Source organism: Danio rerio, chromosome 17 (genome assembly GCF_052040795.2).
Source record: "Danio rerio strain M-AB ecotype USA chromosome 17, GRCz13ab, whole genome shotgun sequence".
Lineage (NCBI taxonomy): Eukaryota > Metazoa > Chordata > Actinopteri > Cypriniformes > Danionidae > Danio > Danio rerio.
In genome coordinates, this window is record NC_141037.1 from 46378498 (window position 1) to 46398754 (window position 20257).

Genomic DNA, 20257 nt, shown 5'->3' on the forward strand with positions numbered 1-20257 from the left:
TCACTTGCAACTTGCTTTAACATGTTTAACAGTGCATGAAATGTTGTCTAAAACAAAAAGAATGATGCATTTTAGTGGCTGGATCTGGTTTTATCACATTCTGAATTGAACGTTGAAAATGAGCTGTTCTCAGCCAGCAGAGGTCAAAATAGGCAGTAATGCAAACTCAGTCAGAGACATAGATTTTCACTTGCAACTTGCTTTAACATGTTTAACAGTGCATGAAATGTTGTCTAAAACAAAAAGAATGATGCATTTTAGTAGCTGGATCTGGTTTTATCACATTCTGTATTGGACGTTGAAAATGAGCTTTACTCAGCCAGCAGAGGTCAAAATAAGCAGTAATGCAAACTCAGTCAGAGACATAGATTTTCACTTGCAACTTGCTTTAACATGTTTAACAGTGCATGAAATGTTGTCTAAAACAAAAAGAATGATGCATTTTAGTAGCTGGATCTGGTTTTATCACATTCTGTATTGGACGTTGAAAATGAGCTTTACTCAGCCAGCAAAGGTCAAAATAAGCAGTAATGCAAACTCAGTCAGAGACATAGATTTTCACTTGCAACTTGCTTTAACATGTTTAACAGTGCATGAATTGTTGTCTAAAAGAAAAAGAATGATGCATTTTAGTGGCTGGATCTGGTTTTATCACATTCTGAATTGAACGTTGAAAATGAGCTTTTCAGAGCCAGCAGAGGTCAAAATAAGCAGTAATGCAAACTCAGTCATAGACATAGATTTTCACTTGCAACTTGCTTTAACATGTTTAAAAGTACATGAAATGTTGTCTAAAACAAAAATAATGATGCATTTTAGTGGCTGGATCTGGTTTTATCACATTCTGAATTGAACGTTGAAAATGAGCTGTTCTCAGCCAACAGAGGTCAAAATAAGCAGTAATGCAAACTCAGTCAGAGACATAGATTTTCACTTGCAACTTGCTTTAACATGTTTAACAGTGCATGAAATGTTGTCTAAAACAAAAAGAATGATGCATTTTAGTAGCTGGATCTGGTTTTATCACATTCTGTATTGGACGTTGAAAATGAGCTTTACTCAGCCAGCAGAGGTCAAAATAAGCAGTAATGAAAACTCAGTCAGAGACATAGATTTTCACTTGCAACTTTCCTAAACATATTTAACAGTGCATGAAATGTTGTCTAAAACAAAAAGAAAATGCTTTTTAGTGGCTGGATCTGGTTTTATCACATTCTGAATTGAACGTTGAAAATGAGCTTTTCAGAGCCAGCAGAGGTCAAAATAAGCAGTAATGCAAACTCAGTCATAGACATAGATTTTCACTTGGAACTTGCTTTAACATGTTTAACAGTGCATGAAATGTTGTCCAAAATAAAAAGAATGATGCATTTTAGTAGCTGGATCTGGTTTTATCACATTCTGTATTGGACGTTGAAAATGAGCTTTACTCAGCCAGCAGAGGTCAAAATAAGCAGTAATAAAAACTCAGTCAGAGACATAGATTTTCACTTGCAACTTGCTTTAACATGTTTAACAGTGCATGAATTGTTGTCTAAAACAAAAAGAATGATGCATTTTAGTGGCTGGATCTGGTTTTATCACATTCTGAACTGAACGTTGAAAATGAGCTTTTATCAGCCAGCAGAAGTCAAAATAAGCAGTAATGCAAACTCAGTCAGAGACATAGATTTTCACTTGCAACTTGCTTTAACATGTTTAACAGTGCATGAAATGTTGTCTAAAACAAAAATAATGATGCATTTTAGTGGCTGGATCTGGTTTTATCACATTCTGAATTGAACGTTGAAAATGAGCTGTTCTCAGCCAGCAGAGGTCAAAATAAGCAGTAATGCAAACTCAGTCAGAGACATAGATTTTCACTTGCAACTTGCTTTAACATATTTAAGAGTGCATGAAATGTTGTCTAAAACAAAAAGAATGATGCATTTTAGTAGCTGGATCTGGTTTTATGACATTCTGTATTGGACGTTGAAAATGAGCTTTACTCAGCCAGCAGAGGTCAAAATAAGCAGTAATGCAAACTCAGTCAGAGACATAGATTTTCACTTGCAACTTGCTTTAACATGTTTAACAGTGCATGAATTGTTGTCTAAAAGAAAAAGAATGATGCATTTTAGTGGCTGGATCTGGTTTTATCACATTCTGAATTGAACGTTGAAAATGAGCTTTTCAGAGCCAGCAGAGGTCAAAATAAGCAGTAATGCAAACTCAGTCAGAGACATAGATTTTCACTTGCAACTTTCCTAAACATATTTAACAGTGCATGAAATGTTGTCTAAAACAAAAAGAAAATGCTTTTTAGTGGCTGGATCTGGTTTTATCACATTCTGAATTGAACGTTGAAAATGAGCTTTTCAGAGCCAGCAGAGGTCAAAATAAGCAGTAATGCAAACTCAGTCATAGACATAGATTTTCACTTGCAACTTGCTTTAACATGTTTAACAGTGCATGAAATGTTGTCCAAAATAAAAAGAATGATGCATTTTAGTAGCTGGATCTGGTTTTATCACATTCTGTATTGGACGTTGAAAATGAGCTTTACTCAGCCAGCAGAGGTCAAAATAAGCAGTAATAAAAACTCAGTCAGAGACATAGATTTTCACTTGCAACTTGCTTTAACATGTTTAACAGTGCATGAATTGTTGTCTAAAACAAAAAGAATGATGCATTTTAGTGGCTGGATCTGGTTTTATCACATTCTGAACTGAACGTTAAAAATGAGCTTTTATCAGCCAGCAGAAGTCAAAATAAGCAGTAATGCAAACTCAGTCAGAGACATAGATTTTCACTTGCAACTTGCTTTAACATGTTTAACAGTGCATGAAATGTTGTCTAAAACAAAAAGAATGATGCATTTTAGTGGCTGGATCTGGTTTTATCACATTCTGAATTGAACGTTGAAAATGAGCTGTTCTCAGCCAGCAGAGGTCAAAATAGGCAGTAATGCAAACTCAGTCAGAGACATAGATTTTCACTTGCAACTTGCTTTAACATGTTTAACAGTGCATGAAATGTTGTCTAAAACAAAAAGAATGATGCATTTTAGTAGCTGGATCTGGTTTTATCACATTCTGTATTGGACGTTGAAAATGAGCTTTACTCAGCCAGCAGAGGTCAAAATAAGCAGTAATGCAAACTCAGTCAGAGACATAGATTTTCACTTGCAACTTGCTTTAACATGTTTAACAGTGCATGAAATGTTGTCTAAAACAAAAAGAATGATGCATTTTAGTAGCTGGATCTGGTTTTATCACATTCTGTATTGGACGTTGAAAATGAGCTTTACTCAGCCAGCAAAGGTCAAAATAAGCAGTAATGCAAACTCAGTCAGAGACATAGATTTTCACTTGCAACTTGCTTTAACATGTTTAACAGTGCATGAATTGTTGTCTAAAAGAAAAAGAATGATGCATTTTAGTGGCTGGATCTGGTATTATCACATTCTGAATTGAACGTTGAAAATGAGCTTTTCAGAGCCAGCAGAGGTCAAAATAAGCAGTAATGCAAACTCAGTCATAGACATAGATTTTCACTTGCAACTTGCTTTAACATGTTTAACAGTGCATGAAATGTTGTCCAAAATAAAAAGAATGATGCATTTTAGTGGCTGGATCTGGTTTTATCACATTCTGAATTGAACGTTGAAAATGAGCTTTTCAGAGCCAGCAGAGGTCAAAATAAGCAGTAATGCAAACTCAGTCAGAGACATAGATTTTCACTTGCAACTTTCCTAAACATATTTAACAGTGCATGAAATGTTGTCTAAAACAAAAAGAAAATGCTTTTTAGTGGCTGGATCTGGTTTTATCACATTCTGAATTGAACGTTGAAAATGAGCTTTTCAGAGCCAGCAGAGGTCAAAATAAGCAGTAATGCAAACTCAGTCATAGACATAGATTTTCACTTGCAACTTGCTTTAACATGTTTAACAGTGCATGAAATGTTGTCCAAAATAAAAAGAATGATGCATTTTAGTAGCTGGATCTGGTTTTATCACATTCTGTATTGGACGTTGAAAATGAGCTTTACTCAGCCAGCAGAGGTCAAAATAAGCAGTAATAAAAACTCAGTCAGAGACATAGATTTTCACTTGCAACTTGCTTTAACATGTTTAACAGTGCATGAATTGTTGTCTAAAACAAAAAGAATGATGCATTTTAGTGGCTGGATCTGGTTTTATCACATTCTGAACTGAACGTTGAAAATGAGCTTTTATCAGCCAGCAGAAGTCAAAATAAGCAGTAATGCAAACTCAGTCAGAGACATAGATTTTCACTTGCAACTTGCTTTAACATGTTTAAAAGTACATGAAATGTTGTCTAAAACAAATATAATGATGCATTTTAGTGGCTGGATCTGGTTTTATCACATTCTGAATTGAACGTTGAAAATGAGCTGTTCTCAGCCAGCAGAGGTCAAAATAAGCAGTAATGCAAACTCAGTCAGAGACATAGATTTTCACTTGCAACTTGCTTTAACATGTTTAAGAGTGCATGAAATGTTGTCTAAAACAAAAAGAATGATGCATTTTAGTAGCTGGATCTGGTTTTATCACATTCTGTATTGGACGTTGAAAATGAGCTTTACTCAGCCAGCAGAGGTCAAAATAAGCAGTAATGCAAACTCAGTCAGAGACATAGATTTTCACTTGCAACTTGCTTTAACATGTTTAACAGTGCATGAATTGTTGTCTAAAAGAAAAGAATGATGCATTTTAGTGGCTGGATCTGGTTTTATCACATTCTGAATTGAACGTTGAAAATGAGCTTTTCAGAGCCAGCAGAGGTCAAAATAAGCAGTAATGCAAACTCAGTCAGAGACATAGATTTTCACTTGCAACTTTCCTAAACATATTTAACAGTGCATGAAATGTTGTCTAAAACAAAAAGAAAATGCTTTTTTGTGGCTGGATCAGGTTTTATCACATTCTGAATTGAACGTTGAAAATGAGCTTTTCAGAGCCAGCAGAGGTCAAAATAAGCAGTAATGCAAACTCAGTCATAGACATAGATTTTCACTTGCAACTTGCTTTAACATGTTTAACAGTGCATGAAATGTTGTCCAAAAAAAAAAAAAGAATGATGCATTTTAGTAGCTGGATCTGGTTTTATCACATTCTGTATTGGACGTTGAAAATGAGCTTTACTCAGCCAGCAGAGGTCAAAATAAGCAGTAATAAAAACTCAGTCAGAGACATAGATTTTCACTTGCAACTTGCTTTAACATGTTTAACAGTGCATGAATTGTTGTCTAAAACAAAAAGAATGATGCATTTTAGTGGCTGGATCTGGTTTTATCACATTCTGAACTGAACGTTAAAAATGAGCTTTTATCAGCCAGCAGAAGTCAAAATAAGCAGTAATGCAAACTCAGTCAGAGACATAGATTTTCACTTGCAACTTGCTTTAACATGTTTAACAGTGCATGAAATGTTGTCTAAAACAAAAAGAATGATGCATTTTAGTGGCTGGATCTGGTTTTATCACATTCTGAATTGAACGTTGAAAATGAGCTGTTCTCAGCCAGCAGAGGTCAAAATAGGAAGTAATGCAAACTCAGTCAGAGACATAGATTTTCACTTGCAACTTGCTTTAACATGTTTAACAGTGCATGAAATGTTGTCTAAAACAAAAAGAATGATGCATTTTAGTAGCTGGATCTGGTTTTATCACATTCTGTATTGGACGTTGAAAATGAGCTTTACTCAGCCAGCAGAGGTCAAAATAAGCAGTAATGCAAACTCAGTCAGAGACATAGATTTTCACTTGCAACTTGCTTTAACATGTTTAACAGTGCATGAAATGTTGTCTAAAACAAAAAGAATGATGCATTTTAGTAGCTGGATCTGGTTTTATCACATTCTGTATTGGACGTTGAAAATGAGCTTTACTCAGCCAGCAAAGGTCAAAATAAGCAGTAATGCAAACTCAGTCAGAGACATAGATTTTCACTTGCAACTTGCTTTAACATGTTTAACAGTGCATGAATTGTTGTCTAAAAGAAAAAGAATGATGCATTTTAGTGGCTGGATCTGGTTTTATCACATTCTGAATTGAACGTTGAAAATGAGCTTTTCAGAGCCAGCAGAGGTCAAAATAAGCAGTAATGCAAACTCAGTCATAGACATAGATTTTCACTTGCAACTTGCTTTAACATGTTTAAAAGTACATGAAATGTTGTCTAAAACAAAAATAATGATGCATTTTAGTGGCTGGATCTGGTTTTATCACATTCTGAATTGAACGTTGAAAATGAGCTGTTCTCAGCCAACAGAGGTCAAAATAAGCAGTAATGCAAACTCAGTCAGAGACATAGATTTTCACTTGCAACTTGCTTTAACATGTTTAACAGTGCATGAAATGTTGTCTAAAACAAAAAGAATGATGCATTTTAGTAGCTGGATCTGGTTTTATCACATTCTGTATTGGACGTTGAAAATGAGCTTTACTCAGCCAGCAGAGGTCAAAATAAGCAGTAATGAAAACTCAGTCAGAGACATAGATTTTCACTTGCAACTTTCCTAAACATATTTAACAGTGCATGAAATGTTGTCTAAAACAAAAAGAAAATGCTTTTTAGTGGCTGGATCTGGTTTTATCACATTCTGAATTGAACGTTGAAAATGAGCTTTTCAGAGCCAGCAGAGGTCAAAATAAGCAGTAATGCAAACTCAGTCATAGACATAGATTTTCACTTGGAACTTGCTTTAACATGTTTAACAGTGCATGAAATGTTGTCCAAAATAAAAAGAATGATGCATTTTAGTAGCTGGATCTGGTTTTATCACATTCTGTATTGGACGTTGAAAATGAGCTTTACTCAGCCAGCAGAGGTCAAAATAAGCAGTAATAAAAACTCAGTCAGAGACATAGATTTTCACTTGCAACTTGCTTTAACATGTTTAACAGTGCATGAATTGTTGTCTAAAACAAAAAGAATGATGCATTTTAGTGGCTGGATCTGGTTTTATCACATTCTGAACTGAACGTTGAAAATGAGCTTTTATCAGCCAGCAGAAGTCAAAATAAGCAGTAATGCAAACTCAGTCAGAGACATAGATTTTCACTTGCAACTTGCTTTAACATGTTTAACAGTGCATGAAATGTTGTCTAAAACAAAAATAATGATGCATTTTAGTGGCTGGATCTGGTTTTATCACATTCTGAATTGAACGTTGAAAATGAGCTGTTCTCAGCCAGCAGAGGTCAAAATAAGCAGTAATGCAAACTCAGTCAGAGACATAGATTTTCACTTGCAACTTGCTTTAACATATTTAAGAGTGCATGAAATGTTGTCTAAAACAAAAAGAATGATGCATTTTAGTAGCTGGATCTGGTTTTATGACATTCTGTATTGGACGTTGAAAATGAGCTTTACTCAGCCAGCAGAGGTCAAAATAAGCAGTAATGCAAACTCAGTCAGAGACATAGATTTTCACTTGCAACTTGCTTTAACATGTTTAACAGTGCATGAATTGTTGTCTAAAAGAAAAAGAATGATGCATTTTAGTGGCTGGATCTGGTTTTATCACATTCTGAATTGAACGTTGAAAATGAGCTTTTCAGAGCCAGCAGAGGTCAAAATAAGCAGTAATGCAAACTCAGTCAGAGACATAGATTTTCACTTGCAACTTTCCTAAACATATTTAACAGTGCATGAAATGTTGTCTAAAACAAAAAGAAAATGCTTTTTAGTGGCTGGATCTGGTTTTATCACATTCTGAATTGAACGTTGAAAATGAGCTTTTCAGAGCCAGCAGAGGTCAAAATAAGCAGTAATGCAAACTCAGTCATAGACATAGATTTTCACTTGCAACTTGCTTTAACATGTTTAACAGTGCATGAAATGTTGTCCAAAATAAAAAGAATGATGCATTTTAGTAGCTGGATCTGGTTTTATCACATTCTGTATTGGACGTTGAAAATGAGCTTTACTCAGCCAGCAGAGGTCAAAATAAGCAGTAATAAAAACTCAGTCAGAGACATAGATTTTCACTTGCAACTTGCTTTAACATGTTTAACAGTGCATGAATTGTTGTCTAAAACAAAAAGAATGATGCATTTTAGTGGCTGGATCTGGTTTTATCACATTCTGAACTGAACGTTAAAAATGAGCTTTTATCAGCCAGCAGAAGTCAAAATAAGCAGTAATGCAAACTCAGTCAGAGACATAGATTTTCACTTGCAACTTGCTTTAACATGTTTAACAGTGCATGAAATGTTGTCTAAAACAAAAAGAATGATGCATTTTAGTGGCTGGATCTGGTTTTATCACATTCTGAATTGAACGTTGAAAATGAGCTGTTCTCAGCCAGCAGAGGTCAAAATAGGCAGTAATGCAAACTCAGTCAGAGACATAGATTTTCACTTGCAACTTGCTTTAACATGTTTAACAGTGCATGAAATGTTGTCTAAAACAAAAAGAATGATGCATTTTAGTAGCTGGATCTGGTTTTATCACATTCTGTATTGGACGTTGAAAATGAGCTTTACTCAGCCAGCAGAGGTCAAAATAAGCAGTAATGCAAACTCAGTCAGAGACATAGATTTTCACTTGCAACTTGCTTTAACATGTTTAACAGTGCATGAAATGTTGTCTAAAACAAAAAGAATGATGCATTTTAGTAGCTGGATCTGGTTTTATCACATTCTGTATTGGACGTTGAAAATGAGCTTTACTCAGCCAGCAAAGGTCAAAATAAGCAGTAATGCAAACTCAGTCAGAGACATAGATTTTCACTTGCAACTTGCTTTAACATGTTTAACAGTGCATGAATTGTTGTCTAAAAGAAAAAGAATGATGCATTTTAGTGGCTGGATCTGGTATTATCACATTCTGAATTGAACGTTGAAAATGAGCTTTTCAGAGCCAGCAGAGGTCAAAATAAGCAGTAATGCAAACTCAGTCATAGACATAGATTTTCACTTGCAACTTGCTTTAACATGTTTAACAGTGCATGAAATGTTGTCCAAAATAAAAAGAATGATGCATTTTAGTGGCTGGATCTGGTTTTATCACATTCTGAATTGAACGTTGAAAATGAGCTTTTCAGAGCCAGCAGAGGTCAAAATAAGCAGTAATGCAAACTCAGTCAGAGACATAGATTTTCACTTGCAACTTTCCTAAACATATTTAACAGTGCATGAAATGTTGTCTAAAACAAAAAGAAAATGCTTTTTAGTGGCTGGATCTGGTTTTATCACATTCTGAATTGAACGTTGAAAATGAGCTTTTCAGAGCCAGCAGAGGTCAAAATAAGCAGTAATGCAAACTCAGTCATAGACATAGATTTTCACTTGCAACTTGCTTTAACATGTTTAACAGTGCATGAAATGTTGTCCAAAATAAAAAGAATGATGCATTTAAGTAGCTGGATCTGGTTTTATCACATTCTGTATTGGACGTTGAAAATGAGCTTTACTCAGCCAGCAGAGGTCAAAATAAGCAGTAATAAAAACTCAGTCAGAGACATAGATTTTCACTTGCAACTTGCTTTAACATGTTTAACAGTGCATGAATTGTTGTCTAAAACAAAAAGAATGATGCATTTTAGTGGCTGGATCTGGTTTTATCACATTCTGAACTGAACGTTGAAAATGAGCTTTTATCAGCCAGCAGAAGTCAAAATAAGCAGTAATGCAAACTCAGTCAGAGACATAGATTTTTACTTGCAACTTGCTTTAACATGTTTAAAAGTACATGAAATGTTGTCTAAAACAAAAATAATGATGCATTTTAGTGGCTGGATCTGGTTTTATCACATTCTGAATTGAACGTTGAAAATGAGCTGTTCTCAGCCAGCAGAGGTCAAAATAAGCAGTAATGCAAACTCAGTCAGAGACATAGATTTTCACTTGCAACTTGCTTTAACATGTTTAACAGTGCATGAAATGTTGTCTAAAACAAAAAGAATGATGCATTTTAGTAGCTGGATCTGGTTTTATCACATTCTGTATTGGACGTTGAAAATGAGCTTTACTCAGCCAGCAGAGGTCAAAATAAGCAGTAATGCAAACTCAGTCAGAGACATAGATTTTCACTTGCAACTTGCTTTAACATGTTTAACAGTGCATGAATTGTTGTCTAAAAGAAAAAGAATGATGCATTTTAGTGGCTGGATCTGGTTTTATCACATTCTGAAATGAACGTTGAAAATGAGCTTTTCAGAGCCAGCAGAGGTCAAAATAAGCAGTAATGCAAACTCAGTCAGAGACATAGATTTTCACTTGCAACTTTCCTAAACATATTTAACAGTGCATGAAATGTTGTCTAAAACAAAAAGAAAATGCTTTTTAGTGGCTGGATCTGGTTTTATCACATTCTGAATTGAACGTTGAAAATGAGCTTTTCAGAGCCAGCAGAGGTCAAAATAAGCAGTAATGCAAACTCAGTCATAGACATAGATTTTCACTTGAAACTTGCTTTAACATGTTTAACAGTGCATGAAATGTTGTCTAAAGCAAAAAGAATGATGCATTTTAGTGGCTGGATCTGGTTTTATCACATTCTGAATTGAACGTTGAAAATGAGCTTTACTCAGCCAGCAGAGGTCAAAATAAGCAGTAATGCAAACTCAGTCAGAGACATAGATTTTCACTTGCAACTTGCTTTAACATGTTTAACAGTGCATGAAATGTTGTCTATAATAAAAAGAATGATGCATTTTAGTAGCTGGATCTGGTTTTATCACATTCTGTATTGGACGTTGAAAATGAGCTTTACTCAGCCAGCAGAGGTCAAAATAAGCAGTAATAAAAACTCAGTCAGAGACATAGATTTTCACTTGCAACTTGCTTTAACATGTTTAACAGTGCATGAATTGTTGTCTAAAACAAAAAGAATGATGCATTTTAGTGGCTGGATCTGGTTTTATCACATTCTGAACTGAACGTTGAAAATGAGCTTTTATCAGCCAGCAGAAGTCAAAATAAGCAGTAATGCAAACTCAGTCAGAGACATAGATTTTCACTTGCAACTTGCTTTAACATGTTTAACAGTGCATGAAATGTTGTCTAAAACAAAAAGAATGATGCATTTTAGTGGCTGGATCTGGTTTTATCACATTCTGAATTGAACGTTGAAAATGAGCTTTACTCAGCCAGCAGAGGTCAAAATAAGCAGTAATGCAAACTCAGTCAGAGACATAGATTTTCACTTGCAACTTGCTTTAACATATTTAACAGTGCATGAAATGTTGTCTAAAACAAACAGAAAATGCTTTTTAGTGGCTGGATCTGGTTTTATCACATTCTGAATTGAACGTTGAAAATGAACTTTTCAGAGCCAGCAGAGGTCAAAATAAGCAGTAATGCAAACTCAGTCAGAGACATAGATTTTCACTTGCAACTTTCTTAAACATATTTAACAGTGCATGAAATGTTGTCCAAAACAAAAAGAAAATGCTTTTTAGTTGCTGGAACTGGTTTTATCACATTCTGAATTGAACGTTGAAAATGAGCTTTTCAGAGCCAGCAGAGGTCAAAATAAGCAGTGATGCAAACTCAGTCAGAGACATAGATTTTCACTTGCAACTTGCTTTAACATGGTTAACAGTGCATGAATTGTTGTCTAAAACAAAAAGAATGATGCATTTTAGTGGCTGGATCTGGTTTTATCACATTCTGAATTGAACGTTGAAAATGAGCTTTTCAGAGCCAGCAGAGGTCAAAATAAGCAGTAATGCAAACTCAGTCAGAGACATAGATTTTCACTTGCAACTTTCCTAAACATATTTAAGAGTGCATGAAATGTTGTCTAAAACAAAAAGAAAATGCTTTTTAGGGGCTGGATCTGGTTTTATCACATTCTGAATTGAACGTTGAAAATGAGCTTTTCAGAGCCAGCAGAGGTCAAAATAAGCAGTAATGCAAACTCAGTCATAGACATAGATTTTCACTTGCAACTTGCTTTAACATGTTTAACAGTGCATGAAATGTTGTCCAAAATAAAAAGAATGATGCATTTAAGTAGCTGGATCTGGTTTTATCACATTCTGTATTGGACGTTGAAAATGAGCTTTACTCAGCCAGCAGAGGTCAAAATAAGCAGTAATAAAAACTCAGTCAGAGACATAGATTTTCACTTGCAACTTGCTTTAACATGTTTAACAGTGCATGAATTGTTGTCTAAAACAAAAAGAATGATGCATTTTAGTGGCTGGATCTGGTTTTATCACATTCTGAACTGAACGTTGAAAATGAGCTTTTATCAGCCAGCAGAAGTCAAAATAAGCAGTAATGCAAACTCAGTCAGAGACATAGATTTTCACTTGCAACTTGCTTTAACATGTTTAAAAGTACATGAAATGTTGTCTAAAACAAAAATAATGATGCATTTTAGTGGCTGGATCTGGTTTTATCACATTCTGAATTGAACGTTGAAAATGAGCTGTTCTCAGCCAGCAGAGGTCAAAATAAGCAGTAATGCAAACTCAGTCAGAGACATAGATTTTCACTTGCAACTTGCTTTAACATGTTTAACAGTGCATGAAATGTTGTCTAAAACAAAAAGAATGATGCATTTTAGTAGCTGGATCTGGTTTTATCACATTCTGTATTGGACGTTGAAAATGAGCTTTACTCAGCCAGCAGAGGTCAAAATAAGCAGTAATGCAAACTCAGTCAGAGACATAGATTTTCACTTGCAACTTGCTTTAACATGTTTAACAGTGCATGAATTGTTGTCTAAAAGAAAAAGAATGATGCATTTTAGTGGCTGGATCTGGTTTTATCACATTCTGAAATGAACGTTGAAAATGAGCTTTTCAGAGCCAGCAGAGGTCAAAATAAGCAGTAATGCAAACTCAGTCAGAGACATAGATTTTCACTTGCAACTTTCCTAAACATATTTAACAGTGCATGAAATGTTGTCTAAAACAAAAAGAAAATGCTTTTTAGTGGCTGGATCTGGTTTTATCACATTCTGAATTGAACGTTGAAAATGAGCTTTTCAGAGCCAGCAGAGGTCAAAATAAGCAGTAATGCAAACTCAGTCATAGACATAGATTTTCACTTGAAACTTGCTTTAACATGTTTAACAGTGCATGAAATGTTGTCTAAAGCAAAAAGAATGATGCATTTTAGTGGCTGGATCTGGTTTTATCACATTCTGAATTGAACGTTGAAAATGAGCTTTACTCAGCCAGCAGAGGTCAAAATAAGCAGTAATGCAAACTCAGTCAGAGACATAGATTTTCACTTGCAACTTGCTTTAACATGTTTAACAGTGCATGAAATGTTGTCTATAATAAAAAGAATGATGCATTTTAGTAGCTGGATCTGGTTTTATCACATTCTGTATTGGACGTTGAAAATGAGCTTTTCAGAGCCAGCAGAGGTCAAAATAAGCAGTAATGCAAACTCAGTCAGAGACATAGATTTTCACTTGCAACTTTCTTAAACATATTTAACAGTGCATGAAATGTTGTCTAAAACAAAAAGAAAATGCTTTTTAGTGGCTGGATCTGGTTTTATCACATTCTGAATTGAACGTTGAAAATGAGCTTTTCAGAGCCAGCAGAGGTCAAAATAAGCAGTAATGCAAACTCAGTCATAGACATAGATTTTCACTTGCAACTTGCTTTAACATGTTTAACAGTGCATGAAATGTTGTCCAAAATAAAAAGAATGATGCATTTTAGTAGCTGGATCTGGTTTTATCACATTCTGTATTGGACGTTGAAAATGAGCTTTACTCAGCCAGCAGAGGTCAAAATAAGCAGTAATAAAAACTCAGTCAGAGACATAGATTTTCACTTGCAACTTGCTTTAACATGTTTAACAGTGCATGAATTGTTGTCTAAAACAAAAAGAATGATGCATTTTAGTGGCTGGATTTGGTTTTATCACATTCTGAACTGAACGTTAAAAATGAGCTTTTATCAGCCAGCAGAAGTCAAAATAAGCAGTAATGCAAACTCAGTCAGAGACATAGATTTTCACTTGCAACTTGCTTTAACATGTTTAACAGTGCATGAAATGTTGTCTAAAACAAAAAGAATGATGCATTTTAGTGGCTGGATCTGGTTTTATCACATTCTGAATTGAACGTTGAAAATGAGCTGTTCTCAGCCAGCAGAGGTCAAAATAGGCAGTAATGCAAACTCAGTCAGAGACATAGATTTTCACTTGCAACTTGCTTTAACATGTTTAACAGTGCATGAAATGTTGTCTAAAACAAAAAGAATGATGCATTTTAGTAGCTGGATCTGGTTTTATCACATTCTGTATTGGACGTTGAAAATGAGCTTTACTCAGCCAGCAGAGGTCAAAATAAGCAGTAATGCAAACTCAGTCAGAGACATAGATTTTCACTTGCAACTTGCTTTAACATGTTTAACAGTGCATGAAATGTTGTCTAAAACAAAAAGAATGATGCATTTTAGTAGCTGGATCTGGTTTTATCACATTCTGTATTGGACGTTGAAAATGAGCTTTACTCAGCCAGCAAAGGTCAAAATAAGCAGTAATGCAAACTCAGTCAGAGACATAGATTTTCACTTGCAACTTGCTTTAACATGTTTAACAGTGCATGAATTGTTGTCTAAAAGAAAAAGAATGATGCATTTTAGTGGCTGGATCTGGTATTATCACATTCTGAATTGAACGTTGAAAATGAGCTTTTCAGAGCCAGCAGAGGTCAAAATAAACAGTAATGCAAACTCAGTCATAGACATAGATTTTCACTTGCAACTTGCTTTAACATGTTTAACAGTGCATGAAATGTTGTCCAAAATAAAAAGAATGATGCATTTTAGTAGCTGAATCTGGTTTTATCACATTCTGTATTGGACGTTGAAAATGAGCTTTACTCAGCCAGCAGAGGTCAAAATAAGCAGTAATAAAAACTCAGTCAGAGACATAGATTTTCACTTGCAACTTGCTTTAACATGTTTAACAGTGCATGAATTGTTGTCTAAAACAAAAAGAATGATGCATTTTAGTGGCTGGATCTGGTTTTATCACATTCTGAACTGAACGTTGAAAATGAGCTTTTATCAGCCAGCAGAAGTCAAAATAAGCAGTAATGCAAACTCAGTCAGAGACATAGATTTTCACTTGCAACTTGCTTTAACATGTTTAAAAGTACATGAAATGTTGTCTAAAACAAAAATAATGATGCATTTTAGTGGCTGGATCTGGTTTTATCACATTCTGAATTGAACGTTGAAAATGAGCTGTTCTCAGCCAGCAGAGGTCAAAATAAGCAGTAATGCAAACTCAGTCAGAGACATAGATTTTCACTTGCAACTTGCTTTAACATGTTTAACAGTGCATGAAATGTTGTCTAAAACAAAAAGAATGATGCATTTTAGTAGCTGGATCTGGTTTTATCACATTCTGTATTGGACATTGAAAATGAGCTTTACTCAGCCAGCAGAGGTCAAAATAAGCAGTAATGCAAACTCAGTCAGAGACATAGATTTTCACTTGCAACTTGCTTTAACATGTTTAACAGTGCATGAATTGTTGTCTAAAAGAAAAAGAATGATGCATTTTAGTGGCTGGATCTGGTTTTATCACATTCTGAATTGAACGTTGAAAATGAGCTTTTCAGAGCCAGCAGAGGTCAAAATAAGCAGTAATGCAAACTCAGTCAGAGACATAGATTTTCACTTGCAACTTTCCTAAACATATTTAACAGTGCATGAAATGTTGTCTAAAACAAAAAGAAAATGCTTTTTAGTGGCTGGATCTGGTTTTATCACATTCTGAATTGAATGTTGAAAATGAGCTTTTCAGAGCCAGCAGAGGTCAAAATAAGCAGTAATGCAAACTCAGTCATAGACATAGATTTTCACTTGAAACTTGCTTTAACATGTTTAACAGTGCATGAAATGTTGTCTAAAGCAAAAAGAATGATGCATTTTAGTGGCTGGATCTGGTTTTATCACATTCTGAATTGAACGTTGAAAATGAGCTTTACTCAGCCAGCAGAGGTCAAAATAAGCAGTAATGCAAACTCAGTCAGAGACATAGATTTTCACTTGCAACTTGCTTTAACATGTTTAACAGTGCATGAAATGTTGTCTATAATAAAAAGAATGATGCATTTTAGTAGCTGGATCTGGTTTTATCACATTCTGTATTGGACGTTGAAAATGAGCTTTACTCAGCCAGCAGAGGTCAAAATAAGCAGTAATAAAAACTCAGTCAGAGACATAGATTTTCACTTGCAACTTGCTTTAACATGTTTAACAGTGCATGAAATGTTGTCTAAAACAAAAAGAATGATGCATTTTAGTGGCTGGATCTGGTTTTATCACATTCTGAATTGAACGTTGAAAATGAGCTTTACTCAGCCAGCAGAGGTCAAAATAAGCAGTAATGCAAACTCAGTCAGAGACATAGATTTTCACTTGCAACTTGCTTTAACATATTTAACAGTGCATGAAATGTTGTCTAAAACAAACAGAAAATGCTTTTTAGTGGCTGGATCTGGTTTTATCACATTCTGAATTGAACGTTGAAAATGAGCTTTTCAGAGCCAGCAGAGGTCAAAATAAGCAGTAATGCAAACTCAGTCAGAGACATAGATTTTCACTTGCAACTTTCTTAAACATATTTAACAGTGCATGAAATGTTGTCTAAAACAAAAAGAAAATGCTTTTTAGTTGCTGGAACTGGTTTTATCACATTCTGAATTGAACGTTGAAAATGAGCTTTTCAGAGCCAGCAGAGGTCAAAATAAGCAGTGATGCAAACTCAGTCAGAGACATAGATTTTCACTTGCAACTTGCTTTAACATGGTTAACAGTGCATGAATTGTTGTCTAAAAGAAAAAGAATGATGCATTTTAGTGGCTGGATCTGGTTTTATCACATTCTGAATTGAACGTTGAAAATGAGCTTTTCAGAGCCAGCAGAGGTCAAAATAAGCAGTAATGCAAACTCAGTCAGAGACATAGATTTTCACTTGCAACTTTCCTAAACATATTTAACAGTGCATGAAATGTTGTCTAAAACAAAAAGAAAATGCTTTTTAGTGGCTGGATCTGGTTTTATCACATTCTGAATTGAACGTTGAAAATGAGCTTTTCAGAGCCAGCAGAGGTCAAAATAAGCAGTAATGCAAACTCAGTCATAGACATAGATTTTCACTTGCAACTTGCTTTAACATGTTTAACAGTGCATGAAATGTTGTCCAAAATAAAAAGAATGATGCATTTTAGTAGCTGGATCTGGTTTTATCACATTCTGTATTGGACGTTGAAAATGAGCTTTACTCAGCCAGCAGAGGTCAAAATAAGCAGTAATAAAAACTCAGTCAGAGACATAGATTTTCACTTGCAACTTGCTTTAACATGTTTAACAGTGCATGAATTGTTGTCTAAAACAAAAAGAATGATGCATTTTAGTGGCTGGATCTGGTTTTATCACATTCTGAACTGAACGTTAAAAATGAGCTTTTATCAGCCAGCAGAAGTCAAAATAAGCAGTAATGCAAACTCAGTCAGAGACATAGATTTTCACTTGCAACTTGCTTTAACATGTTTAACAGTGCATGAAATGTTGTCTAAAACAAAAAGAATGATGCATTTTAGTGGCTGGATCTGGTTTTATCACATTCTGAATTGAACGTTGAAAATGAGTTGTTCTCAGCCAGCAGAGGTCAAAATAGGCAGTAATGCAAACTCAGTCAGAGACATAGATTTTCACTTGCAACTTGCTTTAACATGTTTAACAGTGCATGAAATGTTGTCTAAAACAAAAAGAATGATGCATTTTAGTAGCTGGATCTGGTTTTATCACATTCTGTATTGAACGTTGAAAATGAGCTTTTCAGAGCCAGCAGAGGTCAAAATAAGCAGTAATGCAAACTCAGTCATAGACATAGATTTTCACTTGCAACTTGCTTTAACATGTTTAACAGTGCATGAAATGTTGTCTAAAACAAAAAGAATGATGCATTTTAGTGTCTGGATCTGGTTTATCACATTCTGAATTGAACGTTGAAAATGAGCTTTACTCAGCCAGCAGAGGTCAAAATAAGCAGTAATGCAAACTCAGTCAGAGACATAGATTTTCACTTGCAACTTGCTTTAACATGTTTAACAGTGCATGAAATGTTGTCTAAAACAAAAAGAAAATGCTTTTTAGTGGCTGGATCTGGTTTTATCACATTCTGAATTGAACGTTGAAAATGAGCTTTTCAGAGCCAGCAGAGGTCCAAATAAGCAGTAATGCAAACTCAGTCAGAGACATAGATTTTCACTTGCAACTTTCTTAAACATATTTAACAATGCATGAAATGTTGTCTAAAACAAAAAGAAAATGCTTTTTAGTGGCTGGAACTGGTTTTATCACATTCTGAATTGGACGTTGAAAATGAGCTTTTCAGAGCCAGCAGAGGTCAAAATAAGCAGTGATGCAAACTCAGTCATAGACATAGATTTTCACTTGCAACTTGCTTTAACATGTTTAACAGTGCATGAATTGTTGTCTAAAACAAAAAGAATGATGCATTTTAGTGGCTGGATCTGGTTTTATCACATTCTGAATTGAACGTTGAAAATGAGCTTTTCAGAGCCAGCAGAGGTCAAAATAAGCAGTGATGCAAACTCAGTCAGAGACATAGATTTTCACTTGCAACTTGCTTTAACATGTTTAACAGTGCATGAATTGTTGTCTAAAACAAAAAGAATGATGCATTTTAGTGGCTGGATCTGGTTTTATCACATTCTGAATTGAACGTTGAAAATGAGCTTTACTCAGCCAGCAGAGGTCAAAATAAGCAGTAATGCAAACTCAGTCATAGACATAGATTTTCACTTGCAACTTGCTTTAACATGTTTAACAGTGCATGAAATGTTGTCTAAAACAAAAAGAATGATGCATTTTAGTGGCTGGATCTGGTTTTATCACATTCTGAATTGAACGTTGAAAATGAGCTTTACTCAGCCAGCAGAGGTCAAAATAAGCAGTAATGCAAACTTAGTCAGAGACATAGATTTTCACTTGCAACTTGCTTTAACATATTTAACAGTGCATGAAATGTTGTCTAAAACAAACAGAAAATGCTTTTTAGTGGCTGGATCTGGTATTATCACATTCTGAATTGAACGTTGAAAATGAGCTTTACTCAGCCAGCAGAGGTCAAAATAAGCAGTAATGCAAACTCAGTCATAGACATAGATTTTCACTTGCAACTTGCTTTAACATGTTCAACAGTGCATGAATTGTTGTCTAAAACAAAAAAGAATGATGCATTTTATGGCTGGATCTGTTTTTATAACTTTCTGAATTGGACGTTGAAAATGAGCTTATCTCAGCCAGCAGAGAGGTCAAATCACAGTAATGCAAACTCAGTCAGAGACATAGATTTTCACCTGCAACTTGCTTTAACATGTTTAACAGTGCATGAAATGATGTCTAAAACAAAAAAGGATGATGCATTTTATGGCTGGATCTGTTTTATCACTTTTTGAATTGGACGTTGAAAATGAGCTTATCTCAGCCAGCAGAGAGGTCAAATCACAGTAATGCAAACTCAGTCGGAGACATAGTTTTTCACTTGCAACTTGCTTTAACATGTTTAACAGTGCATGAAATGTTGTCTAAAACAAAAAAGAAGGATGCATTTTATGGCTGGATCTGTTTTATTACTTTCTGAATTGGACGTTGAAAATGAGCTTATCTCAGCCAGCAGAGAGGTCAAATTCCAGTAATGCAAACTCAGTCAGAGACATAGATTTTCACTTGCAACTTGCTTTAACATGTTTAACAGTGCATGAAATGTTGTCTAAAACAAAAAGAATGATGCATTTTAGTAGCTGGATCTGGTTTTATCACATTCTGAATTGAACGTTGAAAATGAGCTTTTCAGAGCCAGCAGAGGTCAAAATAAGCAGTAATGCAAACTCAGTCAGAGACATAGATTTTCACTTGCAACTTGCTTTAACATGTTTAACAGTGCATGAAATGTTGTCTAAAACAAAAAGAATGATGCATTTTAGTGGCTGGATCTGGTTTTATCACTTTCTGAATTGAACGTTGAAAATGAGCTTTTCAGAGCCAGCAGAGGTCAAAATAAGCAGTAATGAACTCAGTCAGAGACTTAGATTTTCACTTGCAACTTGCTTTAACATGTTTAACAGTGCATGAAATGTTGTCTAAAACAAAAAGAATGATGCATTTTAGTGGCTGGATCTGGTTTTATCACATTCTGAATTGAACGTTGAAAATGAGCTTTTCAGAGCCAGCAGAGGTCAAAATAAGCAGTAATGCAAACTCAGTCAGAGACATAGATTTTCACTT

General features: G+C 34.9%; 2 long non-coding RNA genes across 2 annotated transcripts; both read left to right on the plus strand.

Annotated features, from left to right (window-relative positions):
- Positions 1–8158: 8158 nt before the first annotated feature.
- On the plus strand, positions 8159–11387 carry LOC148679568 (uncharacterized). Its single transcript, XR_015945102.1, has 3 exons — positions 8159–8583; positions 9143–9927; positions 10300–11387. It is a non-coding gene; the product is annotated as an uncharacterized LOC148679568 (long non-coding RNA).
- A 638-nt stretch (positions 11388–12025) lies between these two features.
- Positions 12026–17810, plus strand: LOC147833170 (uncharacterized). The gene is made up of 5 exons (XR_015945099.1): positions 12026–12794; positions 13353–13827; positions 15131–15582; positions 15769–16139; positions 16883–17810. It is a non-coding gene; the product is annotated as an uncharacterized LOC147833170 (long non-coding RNA).
- The last annotated feature ends 2447 nt before the right edge of the window (positions 17811–20257 follow it).